Source organism: Halichoerus grypus, chromosome 5, assembly GCF_964656455.1.
Source record: "Halichoerus grypus chromosome 5, mHalGry1.hap1.1, whole genome shotgun sequence".
NCBI lineage: Eukaryota > Metazoa > Chordata > Mammalia > Carnivora > Phocidae > Halichoerus > Halichoerus grypus.
Window position 1 is genome coordinate 44345009 of NC_135716.1, and position 21253 is coordinate 44366261.

The 21253-nt window shown below is 37.4% G+C and overlaps 1 long non-coding RNA gene across 1 annotated transcript in view; it reads right to left on the reverse strand.

The window, feature by feature from the left end:
* Positions 1-21253, reverse strand: part of LOC118551418 (uncharacterized) — a 108373-nt gene that overhangs the window by 48815 nt on the left and 38305 nt on the right. The window lies entirely within an intron of this gene.

The following is a 21253-nucleotide window of genomic DNA, read 5'->3' on the forward strand; positions in this document are numbered from 1 at the left end:
CATTGCTGCTTTTTATTTCTTCCTCATTCTCATTGTCTTGGAAGTTTTTGAATCATAGCATATTATTGGCAGGTGTTTTTAACAGATGTTAGCTAGAAACACCATTTTTTTGCCTTAACAAGAAATGAGTCTCCTCTGTGTATGAGAGGAGATAATATATTTGCTCTATGATTTTTGATAAAAAGACTAGTTTCTGAGATGCCATTTAGAAAATCGTCACCTCTCAAAACCCAAATACACCATTTCTCACATTGGCTATCCTCATTTCTACGTTAAAATACTCCAGTAAAATAAACTGCTTCTTACTGACAGCTGTTTATGGGGCACTGGCAGAGGAAAGCATTTATCTCATCTTGGTCCTCTAGATGAGACGAATTCTCCTCTGGTTTAAGTCTCTCTTGATTAGATACTTCTTTACCATCTTTCTTGTTCATATTTACAATTAGTGTATCATATAAGACAACATCTGAAAACTTGGCAAGGAGAGGAGGCATCTGTCCTCCACATTCACACAATAAATTGTGGTTTACACTGTGAGCCCCACTTACTGCTTTATGCTGAAGTTTTCTGATACTTACACATTTCCTCCAAACATACCATGCCATGCCATGCTATATTATACCATACCAAGGACAGGCATAATTTTTTATTTATCTCTAGATGTGTACTTCATGGGCACTGCATAATTTTTGGCGAAAGAAACAATATGATCTGCCACTCTCTTGGCCATCTGTATACTTTTGAGAGTACTGAAGACCTAATCAGAACACCAAAACATGGAGTATTTTTTCACTCAGAAAAAGAATGCACAGTTGTAATAGCATAAAACCCTCTAGGAATTCACCTTGCACTCTGGCCACACATCCTTGGCCTTTCTCCCAGACTTCTTTTTCCACCATTAGTCGACTCTTTAATATCGATGAACCCAGTGCTCTGTCCTCAATCTCATTTTCTTCTCTCTCTGTACTCTTTCCCTGCTCAAGTTCATGCAGTCGTGATTGAAACCACAGTGATGGTTCCTCTTTCCCTGGCCCAGATCTCCTTTCTGAGCCTCAGGCCTATATATCTTACTGACTACTAGATGGCTCCACTTGAATGTACTATCCATGTCACAAATAAAACACATTCAAAAGTTTATGAAGCAAGCCCTCTTTTTCTTTGAGTTGAGTATTTTTATTTTATAGTTGACACACAACATTACATTAGTTTCAGGTGTACAACTTAGTGATTTGACAAGTTTATACATTATGCTGCCTTCAGCCCAAGTGTAGCTACCATCTGTTCTGTTATATAGCTATTATAATATCATTGACTATATTCCTTATGCTGTGCCTTTTATTCCTGTGACTTACTCATTCCATAAGTGGAGGCCTGTATCTCCACTCCCCTTCGCCCATTCTGCCCAAACCCTCCCACCCCCCTCCCCTCTGGCAACCATCAGTCTGTTCTCTGTATTTATAGGTCTGATTCTGCTTTTTTGTTCACTCATTTTTGTTTTTGTTTAGATTCCACTTATGAGTGGAATCATACGGTATTTGTCTTTCTCAGGCTGACTTATTTCACTTAGCAATATACCCTCTAGGTCCATCCATGTTGTTTCAAATGGCATGATCTCATTCTTTTTTTATGGCTGTGTAACATTCCACTGCGCGTGTGCACGCACGTGTGTGTGTGTGTATACCACATTTTCCTTATCCATTTGTCTACTGATGGACACTTAGGTTGTGAAACAAGCTCTTTTATGGCCTTCAGGGTGACTAGTGAAATCAAATTCTTCCTGACTGTATTCCAGGAGATATTCTAAACTCTTTTACCTCCATCACTTCTAATATCCAATCAGTCATCAAGTCAAGAGTCATCAGGTGATACATCAAAATGTATCACTTTTCTTTATATCCACTACAACTATTTTAATCCAGATATGCATAATTTCTTTCCTGGGTTTCTGCAATATGCTTTTTACTATTCTCACTACCTTCAGGGTTAACATTCTAATTCATCTTCCACACTGCTTCAAGAGTAATCTTCTAAAGTACAACTCTGATTTTGTCATTATATAGCTTTAAACCATTGAATGGCTCACTAGCTATTAAGTGGCATCCAAATGGCTTTGTCTTCTTCTTTAGCTTTACCCCATTTCTTTCCAATTTGCACTTTTTTCTCTATTTATAGATCTCCATTTTTTTTGCCTCCATTCTTATCATGCGCTCTTCTGTCTACCTTCAATCCTCCCCTAGCCACTTGAGAAATATTACTCATACATCAAAACTCTGCTTCATTATCATCTTTCTGTGGAGGAATAACTGGATCTCCTCCTGTTCTCATCCCCCTTTGCATGCAGGTCTATTATAGTCTCAATCCTATAAATTTACTTGTCTGTTCTCACATAGGACCTTGAGTACTTGGCATCACAGGCTGCCTGGCACAGAACATCTGCTTAATAAATATCTCAAAATTATTTATGTGATTGTTTGCCTAGTCCCTTTTAGCAACTCACTTTCTGCACCACGTTTCATGTGTCTTGTCTACTTTTGGTCAAAAATAAATCCGTCTCATTCCACTTTATACATTCATCAGACAAGCTCCTGAATAAGAACCCCTAGTAGAATTATTTTTGTCCGATATAAATACCAAGAACAGCTATGCATCTCCTAAACAATTCGTTTGTGAATGTACAATTATTTGTAGTACTGGGAATCTTGAAACTGATTGCATTTCCCTCTTTGCTCTTGTACTAAAAGAAATTCAGAGTCAAATGGGTAGCTCACCTCTAAAAATGGTATGGAAACTTAAAAAGGGGGTTTTTGTACACTAATTTTATCTCTTTTTTCATTTTCTACCATCATTTTCTCTTTTACCAGATGTTCTCATCATTTTATCTTTTCCACATTTATGTGTTTTTGTAAGAGATAATGACTTTTAAAATGTGTAAAATTAATAAGTGATATTAAGTTACTTTGCCCAAATTGAAACCTCCCTCCTTTTTTTGATATTCAAACTTCTTTATCCTAATTCTGGTTGAAAAAGTATTGGAAACAATATAATGAATTTCTTACTTCTTTTAATTATCCATGATGTGTGTTTACTTTAAGCCTTGATCAGTAAACTATCTTCAGAATATTATTTTGTTACAGCGAAGAAAAATTTACACTCTACTTTAGAATAAATTTCTTGAGATAAATTTATCATTTCTATGTAAGTATAGCTTGTTTAGTTTCTATGTGCCTATCATTATCGTTAAGATTGTTATATTTTATTGGGTCGTAACAGTCATTGCTGTGAAATAGCAATAAACTTTCCTAGAGTCAATCACCTAATTTTGCTTAAAATTAAAAGACACGGCCTTGGTGGTAGTTATACTCAATATTCACTTTATAATAATTAGGTAAGTTGTACCTATATTTTATATGAGTTTTTCTAAATGTATTTCATAATTTTAAAAGTTTTTCAGAAATAGTATTACTGAAAGACTAGGAAGGTATTAAATAATTATTGGTCTAACCCTAGGGAGGTATATAAACAAAAGTTGGACAAAAAAAAATACGAAAGCATTGGAGAGCTACAAAAACATAGACAAATCCCTAGACCAAAAGCCAAGAGAAGAAGAAAATCCAGAAAGGCAAGCCTAGGATTTGGACCACTTTCCTTCAGGGACATAATTCTGTAAGAGATGGTTAAGAAGCTGAGAAGCTAAGCTGGGCTTTCCTTATAAATTCAGGACAAAAACTGGAATGTAGAGCCTGCCAAGGAAAAGGGGTTCCTGGCAAATCCTCAGGTTTTAGGTTGGGAGCCCTAAGAGCTGCATCTGAGTTAGGGTAACTGAAATAGCCCAGCTCTCACAAAGACTGAAGCTCAGTTTGAACCATTCAATCCCTGATTGGATTAAGGTGATCTGTATTGTTTTTGTCCCAAGTTATCTGCCAGAAACAGCTATAAATCTTATTTGGGATGAAGGTACTTATCTTAGGCATCAAATTGTCTCTACAATTTTTCAAATACAACAACTGGCACTGAATTTAAAAGATCAGGCACACAGAGACAAAACTATGGGATTGAAACCAAGGAAAACAATAGACAATACAACAGATGCACAGATCACCCAGATGGTGAAATTTCAGATACAGGCACAGACTGCTTAAAGTACAAATAATAATTTTAGGGTTTATATCACATGTAAAAGTAAAATATATGACAATAATAGAACAAAGTACAGGAGGAGTATAAATCAAATTATTATTAAGAAGGTTCTTACAGTATAGGGAAATGCTATAATATTAATTTAAAGTAGATTGTCATAAATTAAGAATACATATTATAATAACTGAAACAACTACTAAAAATAAAAGAGCCATAGATAATTCAGAGGAGGAGAAAAAATGGAATACCAAAAAAATTTATTAGTCAAAGAGAAGATAAGAAAGGAATAATAGAGTCTCAAAACAGAATAGAAAATAAGCAAGATTTTCTTAAACCCAACAATACTGATAATCATATTAAAGGTAAATGAACTAGATGTCCCAATTAAAAAGCAGGAATAAGTTAGGGTAGGGAAAAAAGGCATCCAGGAGATACTTTATGAATGACAGAATTTTGGTTTCACATGTAGCAAATTAGATAGTGTGGGGGGTAAAAGTTCAAGAATTATTTATCATTAAAAAAAAACTGTTGTGCTGTATTTTAATACTTTCAAAGAGATAAGCACAACAGAGATTCAGTTGCTATATCTAAGCATTCCAGAGATATAGCTTTAGTTTTCAGTCTTTAAAAATGTGAGTACTCAATATGAATAGTGTCTGTTTTTGAAATACGATTTGAAATTCTTTAGCATATATAAAGAGGGGGAGTTGTAGAATTTGTTCCACTTTTATTTTCCAACTCTGTTCACTTTCTAATTTTAATCAGGAGGCAGAAAGTTTGCTTTGTACATAGAAAACCCCACTTTCAGAAGCAGGTTCTGGGAATGATGAAGCCCTAGGATGCTGCAGAATGGGCTCTATCCTAAGGATGAAAAGCAATGCCATTTCCAGACAGCTTTAAATCCCTGAGATGAACCTGTCCTGTCTACTGGAGTCCTGAATCCACTAGGCTTATGCTTTTTTGGAAAGGGTGGAGCCATGAAAGAAGGGTAGGACGTTAGGCAAAAAAGTAACAGAAATTGAGCCTACTTAATGCATCAGGAACTTTGCTGTCCTCTTAAGGAGGATAATGGAGATGTGAATGTCAATTTATTGACAATGACTTATGTTCAGTGTCACTCTGAATTAAAAAAAAAAGAGGTCTATTGATTATTGCTGTGCTAAACTGCGTTTCATTGTAATGCAAAAACTAAAAATTTGATCTTGGTTATTAGATACCTGAGTTCAGTCACTGATTAGATATGTGTGACATTATATTCCCCAAAGATAGCTTATAATAGTAACTCCCATCCTATGTTTTCTTTTGTGATAAGAATTTGTCACAACCCTAGCAAAAGGCAGAGTCTACTTCTCCAGCTCCTGCCTCTGGGCAGGTCCCGTGCCTGCTTTGACCAACAGAATATGGCAGAAGTGATGCTCTGCCAGTTTCAGGCATTTCCCTTCACTGGCCTGGCATCCCTGCTTCCTGTCTTCTGGAAGCTAGCTGCCATTTAAGTAATGGAAATGCTCTGAGACCACCAAGCTGTGAGAAGCCTAAGCCATATGGATAGGCCGTGGAGGATAAGAGACCCTGTGGAGAATGAGAGTGGTCAAGGAGAGAAAACCTGCCAGACATGTACGAAGAAACCATCTTGAAAGTGAGTGGTTTCTCTGGTCCCAGTTGCCCAGCTGATACCCCATGAATCAGAAACAAAACATCTAGCCAGGCTCTTCCTGAATTCTTGACTCCAAGAAGCTGGAGCAAAATAAAACCAATGTTTCATGTCACAAACTTTAGGGTTAGTTTGTTAAGCAGCAATGATTACCAAAACAATGTCTTAGCTTGGGTACTCCATTTAGCTCTTCTGAGCCTCAATACTGTATTTAGCAAGTCACCATGATTTCTAAGTTTACAATCATCACCAGCCAACATTATCATTACCTTAGCTATTAAAGGATGAAAAATAAATGATTAGAGTACTGTATATACATGTACTTTTGCAGTTACAGGTTGTCAGCTTTTAGAATATTGTGTTTAAATCCTTATTCTGTCACTTAACATCTGTGTGACATTGGGCAAATCACATAATTTCTCTAAGATTCAATGTACTTATTTGTAAAATAGGGAGAATGTGGTACCTATTTACTGAGTTGTGATCAGTTTTTTTAATTTTTATTTTTTTGTGGTAAGAACAGAACACAGCAAGAGATTAGCTCTCCTAACAAATTTTTAAGTGTTCGATACATCACTGTTGAGTATAGGTACCGTGTTATACAGCGGATTTCTAGAGCTTATTGGTAATGGGGAGTTACTAATCAATGAGCATAAAGTTTCAGTTAAGCATGATGATGATTTAATGAAATACTACATTGTATTACATCATGTTTTGATATCTTACAAAATATTTTCTGCTGGGAGTAGACTGTGCTTCCCTGGGTGTGCCAATTCTCAGAGAGAGCAAAGGACTTAGCAGGAGCAGGCCTCTAAAATGAAAAGTCACCAATCCAGAGCCATAGCCCTCTTCTCAGCCTGTGTTCCAAGAGGCAATATTCTGCCTTAATCATTCCAGGGGCAGGTATCAGACAACTAGGGACTACTCGTAAAACTTAAGAGTCTGCCGAAATTATTCAAACTAGCCAACCCTAAACTGTTTATCCTGCCCTATCTTGCCTTTACCACAGAAACTCCAGTAAAAGCTTGGGCCTAACCTTATCCTCTTTCCAGCTTCTGCTTCCTGATCAAAACCTGATGTTCCTCCATGGCCCTGCATGATCAGCCATGCCTCTTATTTCTAGGGGAACTGTGAATGACATTAAACTTCTCTTTGAATAGCATTGATTTCTCCATGTCTTCATTTAGTCACCTTATAAATTAAGGCCCAGGCACAAAGCTTACATGTGAAGTACTTAACACAGTATTTGATAACTAATAACTGTTATTGCAATTAGGGATATAATCTGTGAAGTAACTTTATAAAATTCCAAACATTCTAACTTGAAAGTTACTTGCTTTCAAAATAATAGCTGAATTTATACTGAAATATACTGAAATATCATGATCTTTCTTTTTATTCATTTGAGGTAGAACCATAAGCTGTGAATTGATATCTTGACCCCAAACATGCTAACACTGAGTATTTAAATGTTCCTTAACGCTCATATTTTGCTGTACAGTTTTAAAATATTCTCAGTTACATTATCTCAGTTTGACCTCACAACTCTCTGGTGAAACATCAGGGCAGTATTACCCAATCTACAAATGACAAGACTAGCCCAGAAGGACCTATGGCTACAAAGTGGGAGAGGCAGAATTAGAAGATACAGTCTCACTCTGCTTTCTTCACTAGTAATAATCAGAGGGATAATGAGAACTTTCTTTCCTACTTTACCTATAAAAATTCTACTGATTCCAGGTCAACTTGAAATATTATCTCCTCATCAAACCGTCCTTTGATGTCTCCAATTCAGAAGAGACTTTCTATGTGAACCCCTGTCCTTTTTTGGTTGTGGATGTTTACACCCCTCATGATTTTTTTTTTTTTTTTTTTTTTTTTATTTGAGAGAGAGAATGAGATGAGATAGCATGAGAAGGGGGAGGGTCAGAGGGAGAAGCAGACTCCCTGCTGAGCAGGGAGCCCGATGCGGGACTCGATCCCAGGACTCCAGGATCATGACCTGAGCCGAAGGCAGTGGCTTAACCAACTGAGCCACCCAGGCACCCTACACCCCTCATGATATTTGACATTGTATGGTGGATATATATGCTGTTGGTACAGTGAGAAATAGGAAAAGGCCTCAGGGTTTAAACATGATGTCCAAGGTGGTGCAGGCAGGGAACGATCCAAAACCAACACCATGCTGAGGATTTAGTTTAGAGGTTAGAGTGATATTTAAAGGAGCAAACCCTCCTTCAAAGGACTCCTACCAATGTTATAATCATGTTCTAATCAATCATATAATCATGACAGGAGTGGAGAGTACCTAAATTCCTTTTTATTTTCAACAATGTCTTATTCTAATTGAATCTCAACTACATTTGAATAAATAAAAAATGAATGATAGATCAAATTTTATTTTGGGACAGCTACAATTGCTTAAAAAAAAAAGAATCTTGGTAGATCTAATTAGAGGCTGGGTGTTATGTAATATCAACAGTAAGAAAAAGAGTTTATGGACTTCATGTCTACAATGCTACCTACTGTGAATTAACCTCTACATAGGTTGACTTTTTAGAAGCAGAGAAATAAGCTTCCAGCAGGGAAATAAGATATGAGGTTCCACAGGAAACTTTATGATGGATTTTAAATGTGTTTGGGTTCTACACATAGGAATTTAAACTAAGGAAATAGTTTTATGAAGATGGATACTGACAACAGCATTTTTATGATAACAAAAGTAAATGTATACTCTACTCAAAAATAGGAATTTGTGACATAAATTATAACTTAGGTAAACAACTAAATATGGTGCTATATATAATATATATAAAAATAAAATAATAGTTGTTATATTATAAAAGTATACTTGAGAGAGATAATTATCATTTATTTTAGAGTTCCCCAAGGGTTGTAATATTATATATATAAATAATGTCTCAAAGAGTCCACACCAAATGTAATCAGTGCTTATATCTGACTCATAAATTTATGGATAGTTTTTTTCTTTCAAAAACCTATATTTTCTAATCCTTTTATAATGAAACCACAGTACTTATGTAGTAAAAAATCTTCAAAGTTTAAAGAAAAACCAATAATGTGCTTGGATTGTGCTTATGCTGCATAATTCAAGATGAAATATACATTTTGTTTCCAAGATTCATAAAAAAGAAATATTAAAAATTAACCTTTAAAAGTAATGTAAAGGGCGCCTGGGTGGCTCAGTCGGTTAAGCGACTGCCTTCGGCTCAGGTCATGATCCTGGAGTCCCGGGATCGAGTCCCGCATCGGGCTCCCTGCTTGGCAGGGAGTCTGCTTCTCCCTCTGACCCTCCTCCCTCTCATGCTCTCTGTCTCTCATTCTCTCTCTCTCTCAAATAAATAAATAAAATCTTTAAAAAAATAAAAAATAAAAAAATAAAAGTAATGTAAAAACACAAACTAATTTGGGTTAAATATTTGATGAACCAAATATTAGCATTACAATGTTAGGGCTTGAATTAGAAATGGAATTTTATTTAATGAATATGACTTTTCTTCTCTATCCATACATTTTTTGATACTATGAAAAGTTCAGATCAGAAACAAAAAGCATGTTGTGAAGGGAAGTAATGTAAAAAGGAATATAGAATACTTAAACACATATAGGAAACCAAAAAACATATTTCTAGTTTTTTAAAAATATGTTATTTATTCATTTGTGAGAGAAAGAGAGAGTGCGTGCGCTCAAGCAGGGAAAGCTGCAGGCAGAGGGAGAAGCAGGCTCCCTGCTGAGCAAGAGCCCAATGCCGATGACAGACTCGATCCCAGGACCCTGGGATCATGACCTGAGCCGAAGGCAGACGCTTAACCGACTGAGCCACCCAGGCATCCCCAAAAAACATATTTCTGTTCAGGGTTCAGAAATGCTTTCAGTCAAATTGTGTAAAGGGACTAGAACCGACATTTTCTCAGTGTGCATTGTAAACTCAGTATTTTATAAACACTGCTCAATTAATCTTATAACAACTTTAATGAAGTGGATATGTTTTTTCCTACTTTACAAAGGAGGAGGATAAAGCTTGGAGAGATTAGTCAACCTGAGAAAGGCCACATAGATGATGAATGACAAAACCAATAAGCAATCCTATATCTATCTGATTCTAAGCCTCCTGAGTGTTTTGTTAGGTCTCCACCTGTAACTGATGTTTCTCCCTGGAACATTTTTATAATTTGACTCTACATTCCTGAGTAAGAGATACAACTTTTTTTTTTTTTTAAGATTTTATTTATTCATTTATTTGAGAGAGTGAGAGAGAGAGCACATGAGAGGGGGGAAGGTCAGAGGGAGAAGCAGACTCCCTGCCGAGCAGGGAGCCAGATGCGGGACTTGATCCCGGGACTCCAGGATCATGACCTGAGCCGAAGGCAGTCGCTTAACCAACTGAGCCACCCAGGCGCCCAAGAGATATAACTTTTATATAGATAGCCTAAAACATCTCTAATTAACTATGTTTTAGATATCAGTATATCATATGAAGCTCTCTTATTTATATAGAACCCATTATTAATTTTAATAATTTTATTTAAATTATATATGACGCTAGGCCACATCCTTTCTTAATACATATGAATTTATTGTATTGCATCCCATTATACAAAGCCTTTATTTTTGCTCTATTCAAAGGCTACCCTAAAAAAGATGTTAACATTAGAAATTAAGAGCATAAGAAGGGCAAAATTCAGGATTTATATCTATGCTCTTGGCAAAATTACTTTTAACATAAAATAAAACCTCAGGCAAAAACAGGACATTAGCAAACAATTTTTTTTCTCTTGAGGTACCTGCATGTCTTCTGAAACAGCAAAAATGTTTGGTTTGGTTGCAGTATAGGAAAAAATATATCCTATTTATATTCAGAAACTAAAATGACATAGCTATGTGTTATGTTACTTGCTATATACATATAATTAAAAACACATCTCCTGGGGCACCTGGGTGGTGCAGTCAGTTAAGCCTCCAAGACTCTTGTTTTCAGCTCAGGTTGTGATCTCAGAGTCCTGAGATCAAGCCCCACATGGAGCTCTGCACTCTGCATGGAGTCTGCTTCCGTTTCTCTCTCCATCTCCCTCTGCCCCTCCCCACCTCTCTACCTTTCAAATAAAAACAAATAAATCTTTAAAAACATCTTTCCTAAATTAAATGCAAGGCCTCAGGTCAGTGGAGATAAACAAAATCCAGTAAATAGATGAGGGGCATACGAACATGGTTGTGACATTTACAGAACTTGAACTTGAGCTCTGGCAGGTAGATTGTGTCCTGCAGCTACAGCAGCAACCACAGGATTCAGTCAAACGGAATCCATGCTCCAGTGCTCTCAACCACTTGATTGGATGACCACCCGTACCAGTGTCACATGCACTGCTGGTTAAACAGCACAATCAGGAACCACAATCCAGAACTAACAGCATCGTTGAAGCCCATAAATCTGGGACTGTAGAAAGCTAAAAGCTACTCAGGTTATCCTTAGGTCTCTAAGTTTAAGAACCCTGCTTGGATTCTCTAAGAATAGCATCCTTTCTGAATAAGCCAAGGAGAATGTTCTGTTGATGATCACAACAAACTTAACAGAACTCCCAAGAAATTTATATTTCATTGTTTTGGACTTTGGGGAAAGGATATCAAATATTTAAATTCATTCCTTGTTTAGCAAGCAAACAAAAAACCCTTTCTTGGAACATAGAATATTTCTTCTTCCTAGAAAAGTAACAAAAAAGGCCAAGATACAACAAATCACTCCTGTTCTGGTGTGCTTTCCTAAATCTACTCAAAATTACTCTCCTGACATGTACTAAGAGCCAATGTTCTTTCTGACAAACCAAATGCAGAATGAGTGTGACATTTCAGTGATACAGGGTGAATAATAAATCCCTATTGACACTTGCTTCTCAACTTCAGTACTTTCTATGCTCTCAGAACTTGTATTCCTGGTTGCCACTGTATGTTTCATGCTCTCTCTTGGGTGGTGCTTCTAGATCCCCAAACTCTGTGATAAGTCTGCAGATCACTCTGTCAAGGCATCTGGATTTCTCATTGTGTTTGATGATACAGTGTTTGTCATTAAAAGTTCCAAATAGCTCCCAAGGGTAAACTTCATGGTTTAATAACTTCTTGGGTGAGCAAGGTCGTTTCAAGTTTCTCTGGATGAGGTGTGTACAACAAACTCTCTTTAACTGACACCAAATTTCTTAGTGTGATACTGATGGAACTAAGTTCCATTTTCTTTTCCACTAGATCAAGGGTCAGCAAAGCGGCCCAGAGGTCAAATCTGGGCAGTCACCCATTTTTTGTAAATATGATTTCATTGGAACAGAGCCACAAGTATTTATTAGATGTTGTTTATGTCTGCCCTCACAATACAGTGGTAGAGTTGGATATTTGCAAAAGACGTGGTATGACTTGCAAAGCCTGAATTATTTATTATCTGACTCTTTACACATGTTCTTTGATGTATGCCAAAGTTCTACTGGTTCTTCAAATATCACGTCCACTTTCACAAGAGTGGGTAATTCCTGGTTGATACTGAGAAGATACCCACGTGCCTGTGAAGCTTGCCAAGACCATCAACATTCTGCTTTAAAATATCTACTTTCCCTACAAAGGGTTCATGGAATTCAAATATTTTCTCACAGACTGCATATCACAGATGGCCAAACACATGCTCTGAGCTCCAAGTGTTTATCCATACAAGCCCAGAGGCCAAGGGCAGAGAGTGGTCCCAACTGGAGCTGAGATGCCCAGGTACCCACTCACTCATTACTAACCTGGGCATCCCTAACAGGAGCCCACCCCCCACCCCCCGCCAGGTCCATTATTCACCCAGCCTGAGGGAGCAAGGTTGCAGGCATAGGAATTTATGTTTTACTGCATTCATCTTTTTTCATTTAAAGATTTCCTGCAGCAAGCATGACTATTCAAGTTGTCACTCTGTATCAGTCAGCTTTCATTAGGTTATACTGCAGTAAAAATACAATTCCCAAATTGTAGTGCTTACAACAACAAAGATTTACTTCCTGTTTATGTTACAAATCAGCTAGGGACTGTCTCAGAGACTGCTCCAAATATCGTCTTTATTCCAGAATCCAGGTGTAGAGGGTAATGATAGCACATTTTAGGTGCAGAGGGGAATGATGGCACAACTTTGTGACAGCTCTTAAAATTTCTGCTCAGACATCCGATATGTTTATTCCATTCTCATTCCACTGACCAAAACCACTCACATGCTCAAGCCTCAGAGAAATGGAATGGAGAAATATATTCCTCCCATAGAGAAGGCCTACTTCAAGTTCCATGGCAATGTAGAGGATTACAACCTTGTTACGGGGAAGACTGAGAAAAATTTGGAACAATAATACAATTTATAGCATATTCTTTATGTGTTTAGAAGTGGAATGTATTTCTGATTTTTCTTAAGATTTTATTTATTTATTGAGTGAGAGAGAGCATGAGAGGGGTGAGGGTCAGAGGGAGAAGCAGACTCCCTGCTAAGGAGGGACCCCGATGCGGGACTCCATCCTCGGATTCCAGGATCATGACTTGAGCCGAAGGCAGTCGCTTAACCAACCGAGCCACGCAGGCGCCCTATTTCTGATTTTGTAAAGTGTCATCTCCTCAGGACTAGGAACTTAATCTGGCCTCTGATACATTTAAATGCATGAATCCAATCTGGACATCCACTGTATTTGCTATCCTCTGAGGAGTTAAAGAGGCTTAGAGCCCTGTCTTGTCTGGTAGCCAAACCGATCCTGAAACCATAACCTCAAATATTGGCCTGTCTCAATTCAAGTCTTACAAGTCTCTATTTAAAACTACAAATCTAAATAGAACACTGTGTTTTGTTTTCATAATTTTCAAGAATTTTTATGGACTGGATAAATGGTACATGCTAAGATGATAAAGTTAAAATCCTGTTCTCATCCACTCAAGTCTGAGGGAAAAGATAAGTTTAAATAGAACTTTTTGTATCACTGATGACTTTTAAGCTAATGGCTCTTGCTCAAATCATTCTGGGAACTTGTTTCAGGATGCATTTAGAGCTAATTTATCAGATGTAGATGAAAAATCAATCTCACTATTGTACACATGTGGGGCACATACATTTATGCCACTACTTTCTTGGTCTCCCCCACCCTTTTTGCTCTTTTTGGCTTACCCATTCAGAGAGTATTTATTAGACAACTTTGATGTGCTGTTCACTGAGTAATCCCTTCCTCCTTTCTCATCCAGATTTCTTAAACCTTAATATGCTGGCCTTGGTGACAGGCACCACAGAGAGGACCTTCTGGGCTAGCCTGGATTGGGCTACTAGGTCTGTCAGTGAGCAGGTTGACTGAAGCCAATTCCTTGGAGTGTTGCTCCCTTCCCAGCTGCATGCTGATGCAGGCTGCAAAGCACCATATGGAGAAATCACCTGAAGTCATTATCCCTACAATGAGGTCCTCTTGGCACCTCAAACATGAATCGGTGATTGCAGACTATATCAACTGGGAGGTAAAATATCTATTACAAGGCTGTTACTTGCTTCAGAAGGATTCATTATAAGGGTTTTACCATTTAAAAAATCTGTTTACTTTTAAAATTGGTTATGTATTCACCCAGCACAAAAATCAGAAGGCACAAGGGAGGTTTGTAGAGAAGATGAGTCTTCCATCCTTGTTCTCAGCTACTTAGAGGCCCTCTCAGAAAGCAACCACAGTTAGCATTTTTTTGTGTATCCTTCCAGAGATATTCTCTAAACATGCATGCGTCTTTCTTTTTTTTATTAAGTTCAATTAGCCGACATATAGTAACATCATTAGTTTTTGATGTAGTGTTCAATGATTCATTAGTTATGTATAACACCCAGTGCTCATCAGATCATGTGCCCTCCTTAATGCCTATCACCCAGTTATCCCACCCCATACCCCCTCCCTTCTGCAACCCTCAATTTGTTTCCTGGAGTCCAGAGTCTCTCATGGTTTGTCTCTCTCTCTGATTTCTTCCCATTCAGTTTTCCCTCCCTTCCCCTATGGTCCTCTGCACTATTCCTTATATTCCACATATTAGTGAAACCATATAATTGTCTTTCTTTGCTTGACTTCTTTCACTTAGCATAATACCCTCTAGTTCCATCCATGTCGATTGTAAATGGTAGGTATTCATCCTTTCTGATGGCTGAGTAATATCTCATTGTGGTGAAAAGAAGGGGCACATGGACCCCAATATTCATAGCAGCAATGTCCACAATAGTCAAACTGTGGAAGGAGATGAGATGTCCTTCAACAGATGAATGGATAAAGAAGATGCATGCATGTTTCTATTTAGATTTCCTCTTCTTCCTTTCTGCCTTCTTTCTTTTGGGGGATGGTACCCCTTCTGCACGTCATAATGTTTTTGAGAGTTTTCCTTTCCACTACATATAGAGCCACTTTATTCATTCTGACTGTTGAAAGACTAGTGTTATGTGGAGACTAAGGACCAAACCACCTGAGTCCAAATTCCAAGCCATCACTCTTTAGTTCTGAGGCTTTGGGCAAATTATTTAACCTCTTCTTCGGTTCCCTCATAGGAGTGTTATAATAATTAAGCAATTTAATGTATAAATAATGAATTTATAGTTATGCCTGGCACCTAGTAAGTTATGAAAAAGGTTTCTTATTGTCATTATTTATTGTTACATATTCCTGTGTATAGAAATATAATTTAATTTATATTTAATTATAACTTATTTATATATTTAGATTATTTCTACTCTTTAAATATCACATACAGTGTTCAGTGAAGATTTATTTTATAAGGCTCCTCAAATAGATACCTGGGGGAATTTGAATTACATGGGCAGACAAGGATAGGTTATGAGAAACAAAATATTAATAATTTATATTTGTATAGTACTTTATATCTTGAAATAATGTCTACTTGCTTTATCTCATTTAAACTTAGAACTGCACAGTGAGTTCATCAACTTCTCTCCATCTTCACCCCCATCATCACCCTTCCAGAGTCCTATCAGTGTGTTCTCAGCACCTAACACTGAATATGGCACACTGTAGGTGTAAAAGAAAATGTACTGAATGACTAATAAAAATGAATGAAAATGAGATAATATATGTAAAATAAGGAAGCAGAGAGCAGAAAGTGGCTAAATTTAGCTACTAAGGTCTAATGGTTGGGGATTACTGAAGCCAAATCTCAAGGCTATATCTTCTCACACCATCTGGTGCTCTTCCGGCAAATACTCCTCTGCCTGTCTGAACAATGACTGTGCAGAGCTACCACCAGCCGAAGATCGCCAGAAGAGAACGTAACCCTTCCCCCATCTGGTTACTATTAAGATGGATGGCACAATAATATTCTCTTTACACAATCTCCTTTAAAAGAAACTTATCCATGAATGGATCTGTAGTTTTGTGTGTAGTACAAGGACAACCCTTTCATAATTTGGAAAACTGCTCCAATTTCAAACAATTTGATATTATGTCTTCTTCAGTGTCTTTGGAAGGAAAGTTCTAATATGGGATGATATACTGAGAGAAAAACAGATAATGAAAATAAACTTATATAAAAATGTGAAACATGGTTATCAAAGTAATTTCTTAACAGTTGGATTTGCATAGCTTATTATCTCTCTATCTTCTATCTATCTATTTATCTATCTATCATTTTTTTAGAGGGAGAGAGAGCATCTTAAGCAGGCTCCACGCCCAACAGAGCCCAATGTGGGGCTCAATCTCACAACTCTGAGACCACAACCTGAGCTGAAATCAAGAGTCTGACATTTAACCGACTGAGCCACCTAGGTGCCCCATTCATATATATTTTTTAAAGCCTTATAGACCCCAAAGACGAGCAAGTGTGAAAATTACTTAAGGTATCATCAGAGGAGCCTGTGGAATTTCCAAAACAGAAACATGAGCACAGCCAGAATAACTATGGTAGGACCACAATATTGCTGATTATTTACTTCCTCATTTCCATCTTTAAATGGATCACCTACATATGCTCACCACCTGGCAGCTCTTCACTGACATAACCACAGGGCTGCTGGGCAAAGTGAAAATTCTCCATGGTTTAGTCACTCCCGGGAAACCTATCAAGTGCATCCCTCAAAAGATTTCTTAAATGCCAGCTTACTCTGTACTCCAGCATTTCTCAAAGTGTGACCTATGGACCACCTGTATCCGAATCACTGGGAGTAGTTCATTAAAAGGCAGAGGCCTACCCCAGACCTACTGAAATCAAAGTACAGAAGGTGGAACCTGGAAACTTAGGGTTTAATTAGCAACCTAAGTGGTTGCTATCCACACAAAAATTTAAGAACCACAACTCAGTGATTTAGCCAAATTACTCCCCAGGTTGTTGTAAGTTATAAATGGATCCACTTTTCCAGGAAAGCTTTGAATTTTTATATCAATTCTGGAACATGGTCCTTAAATCTCAGAAAATTACAGGAAGTTGCTATTGCCTAGCAGAATTCTGTGTTCTTCATTAAAGTAATTTGTGGTCTAATTTTAGTTTCCAGAAGACCAGAATATAAAAGCCAGAATCAGTCTTAAAGAGGAAATTAATTGCTTGCATTGTTATCTTTCTCAACAGAGGGCAAAGTGCTTATTAAGTGGAATTTAGAATACTAGTAGCCTGACAGAGGCAAAGTAACAATCAAGGTTAATGTCTATAAAAGATATTTAAAAAATACATTAGGCAACTTCTGGATTTATTTTTAAGGTAGTAGATAAAGGGAACAAAATATAATGGGTCTTGAAAGATAAAAACCTATGAACTTCCTGCACGCCTCTCTATAATCACCTGCTTTCCTTGTGTTTCTTTCCAGGGACTTTAATATCACCTTTCTGGTGAACTAAGAATAATAAATATTTTTACTTAAATAACACAAGTATCCACAGTGGTTTAGAACAAGAAAGCTATGAATGTACTAAGTAGAACTTATTTCTGGAATGCTGGGGGATCACAGTAAAGTGGGTATAGATGACAGAAACACTTTCATGCATAGAAAAGCTGTGACTTCAAACTTTGTCTTCTTCAAGCCAGGTCAGTACTCAGCCAATTGCTTTGACAAACCAAAGATCAGGTTTCCCCTGTACTTTTAGGTATGCTAGAGTTTACCTTGCTACTCCATAGACAGAGTGAGTGTAGTTCTCCAAGCTACAACTATCCCACACTGTGGTGTTCAAGCTGAAGCCTCTAGGGAGATGTGTGGGAGCTCAGCTTGTAGAGGCCAAGGGAGAAGACAAGTGCCTGGGGTTCCTGCCACCATCCCTACTTCAGCCAGAGCATCTCCCATCTCCCCTTGCCTGTTTTACACACCAGACTGTCCACAGATGCCATCTGAAGAAAGAGTCCTGTGGCTAACAAAAACATAATAGAAATCAGTGTCCAACTGAGTCTGACAGGGGACTGAAAAGTATGGGATATTAGAGACTGGAAGTTTTTCTATCTAACTGTACTTTCTCCAAATTCTATGCTGGTTTACTAGTTCTTCGTTCTACCATTCTTTAAATGTGGTGGCTTCTCAGGACTCAGTCCTTTGTCCTCTGTTTCCCATTTTTACCCCTTCCTCGCTGGAGAAGTAATCCACTTTGACAGCTTCGCAATCATCTTCTTTCTGTAGACAATCATCATATCTACCTCTCATTTAGAAGCATGTGTCAAAATTGGGGATTAGAGAAATTAGATAATCTGCTCAAGCTCATGGAGCCTTAAGTGGCGACAGTGGACACTTCATCACTCCCAAAACTCATGCTTTAACCCCTGTGCATCTTTTGCTCAGAGCCCTCTCTTACCTGAACCAAATTACATGTGTCTATCTACACTTTAGATATTTAATAATTAGAAATCTTGACATCATGTTGAATTTGACATGTTTACAATTGAATTAATTGTTTTCCCCCAGACTGAAAAAAAATCCTACCTGAATCCACAATTTCCACAGTGGCATATCCTCTAACAATCTCCCAAATTCAAACTCAATAGAATAAATGCTCAAAAAAATGATATCAACTCTTACCTTGAAATAGATTATACCTGCCTGTTTTTGTATCACTACCACCACCTTTATTTAGACCCTATTGCCTCAGGCCTAGTCTGTGCGGAATTCTCTTCACGTGTGCCTGTATTTCCACATCAGATGCTCTCAACCCCAAAAAGTTTGCTTGAAATGCATATTTTTGGGTCCCACCCTCAAAGGTGCTGATTGAGTAATTCTGATAAAGTGGCCCAAGAAACACTGAAATACTGCTTTAGAGTTTCCTTACAAGATTACACCTATCTGAAATTGTCAAAACTACCCATCATCACTCTGAAACACAATGTGGGGGATATCTGTAGGGGTGGGGGTGAAGATAATGACTGAGGAACTAGAAACAAACTGTTGACTATCTAGAGGGGGTAGAGGTTGGGGGGCCAGCTAAATAGGTGAAGGGGATTAAGAGGCACAAACTGGCAGTTATAAAATAAGTCATGGTGATATAATGTATAGCATAGAGAATGTGGTTAATATACTATAATAACTTTGGTGACTGATGGTAACTAGACTTGTCATGGGGATCATTTTGCAATGTATAAAAATATTAAATCACTATGATATACACCTGGGATGAACAGGATATTGTATATCAATTATACTTCAATAAAAAAATGACTCAAATTCATCTGGGGAAAAAAAGATAAAGTGGGAAATCTAGCTATTTTCTAAGAGTCAGGCACAGGGTCAGATATTGCTGATACTCCCCCCACCCTGAACAAAATAAACAGTGAGAGAGATTAATAAAATATAATTGGTACTATATAAAAATTAATCCTTGTATAAAATTACTCACATCAACAGGGATGGAATAAATTAACCAAAAAATAGAATTGGTAAAACAGTTGTTTATAAAATAACTAAACACATCCTTACATCATATTCTAAAAATTTTCCAGATGGATTAAAGAATTAAAATTAGAAGAATAAAGAAGAAATTATATAAAACTAAAGAAAAGTATAGGCAGCTTTTCTCCTGGGTGGTAACAGACTTTCTCCAAATAAAAATTATGAAAGAAATCACAAAAGAAAAATCAGATTTGACTACATATTTAAAAAATTCAAAATGTCAAAAAGCATAAGAAAGTTATAAGGTAAATGATAAACTGAAAGCCTTTGCCATCAAAATGGCATTCTTTACTTCTAGAGGCTGCAATGATTGGACTGGGTCTAGCTTGTAAAGGAGAAGAACTTCTTGAATGTATTTCTTTAGCAGAATTCATTTTTCAAATAATAATGTAGGCATTACTCCAATTTAGTAAACACTTGGTGGAGGAGTTGCAGTCGTTTAAAAGGGCAGGAGGCTCTAAGCCTCCCTCAACAGTCTCACCTCTTATGTACAGCAGTCCATGAGACATGGCTCAGGGACCCAGCGGTTCTGAGAACCCACCATGTAAACCATGATTGTAGGGCATTTACAAAAGCACACAACTTGGAGCCGTGTGGGCAGTTCACGAGTGAACCTGTGTATTGCTAGTGCCAGCACTTGGCCCCTGCATCTTGGTGCAACAGCAGGAGACACTTCCATGGTCAGGATCCAGACTCAATTTTAACTTTGATGTATTCCATTTCAAACCGTACACAGAAAATGATCCCCACTTATAAGATACATCCATGAAAATAAAACTAGGAAGACAATCAAAATGTTAGAGATAGAACCTTTTTAAATGGAAAGCAAAATATTTATTTTCAATAGCGTACTATCTCAAACATTTTGGGTTGTCATGAGATCAATTTCAAACTTCCAAGCGGGGCATCTGAGCTACCCACCCCTGGTGTCCCAACACCTGTACCTGCAAACACTTCTCTAAAAGAACACTGTCCCCCAAAGCCTGCTCCAGCCACCCCAGTCTCCTCCTTACTTTCTAAACACGTGTTGTACATTCCTGCCGCTCCGCGTGGTTCATATGCTTCCCCTCATTTTCTCCCTATTTAGACACTCCACTTGGTTCATATCCTTCCCCTCATTTTCTATTTAAATTCTATTCATGTTTCAACATTCAGTTCAAGCTTTCTTGCCCCCATGAACATTTTTCTGAGCTCTTCAGGACACAACAAATTCTTCCACTATGAAATTGCAGCACTGACTTTCTGTACCAATTACCTGGCAAACTGGCCTTGCAATATCTCCCTTCAGTATTGTTATTTACCTTTAACTGTCTCCTTAAGAGTCAAGAGTACATATTACCTTCAATCCGTTGTCCCTAACTTAGTTCTATGTTCACAATGTGTGTATAGAATATGTTTGTCCAAAGATAGTCAGTAAAAGAATCAGGCTTGATGTCAGATGGATCTGGGTGGGGTGTAGTGCTAACTCTGTAATTCAATTTTCTCATTTGTAAAATATGATTAAGACATACTCCTTAGGATTAAGTGAAATGTGAAATACCATGTACAAATTTATAGTGTAGTCCTTGGCATAAAGA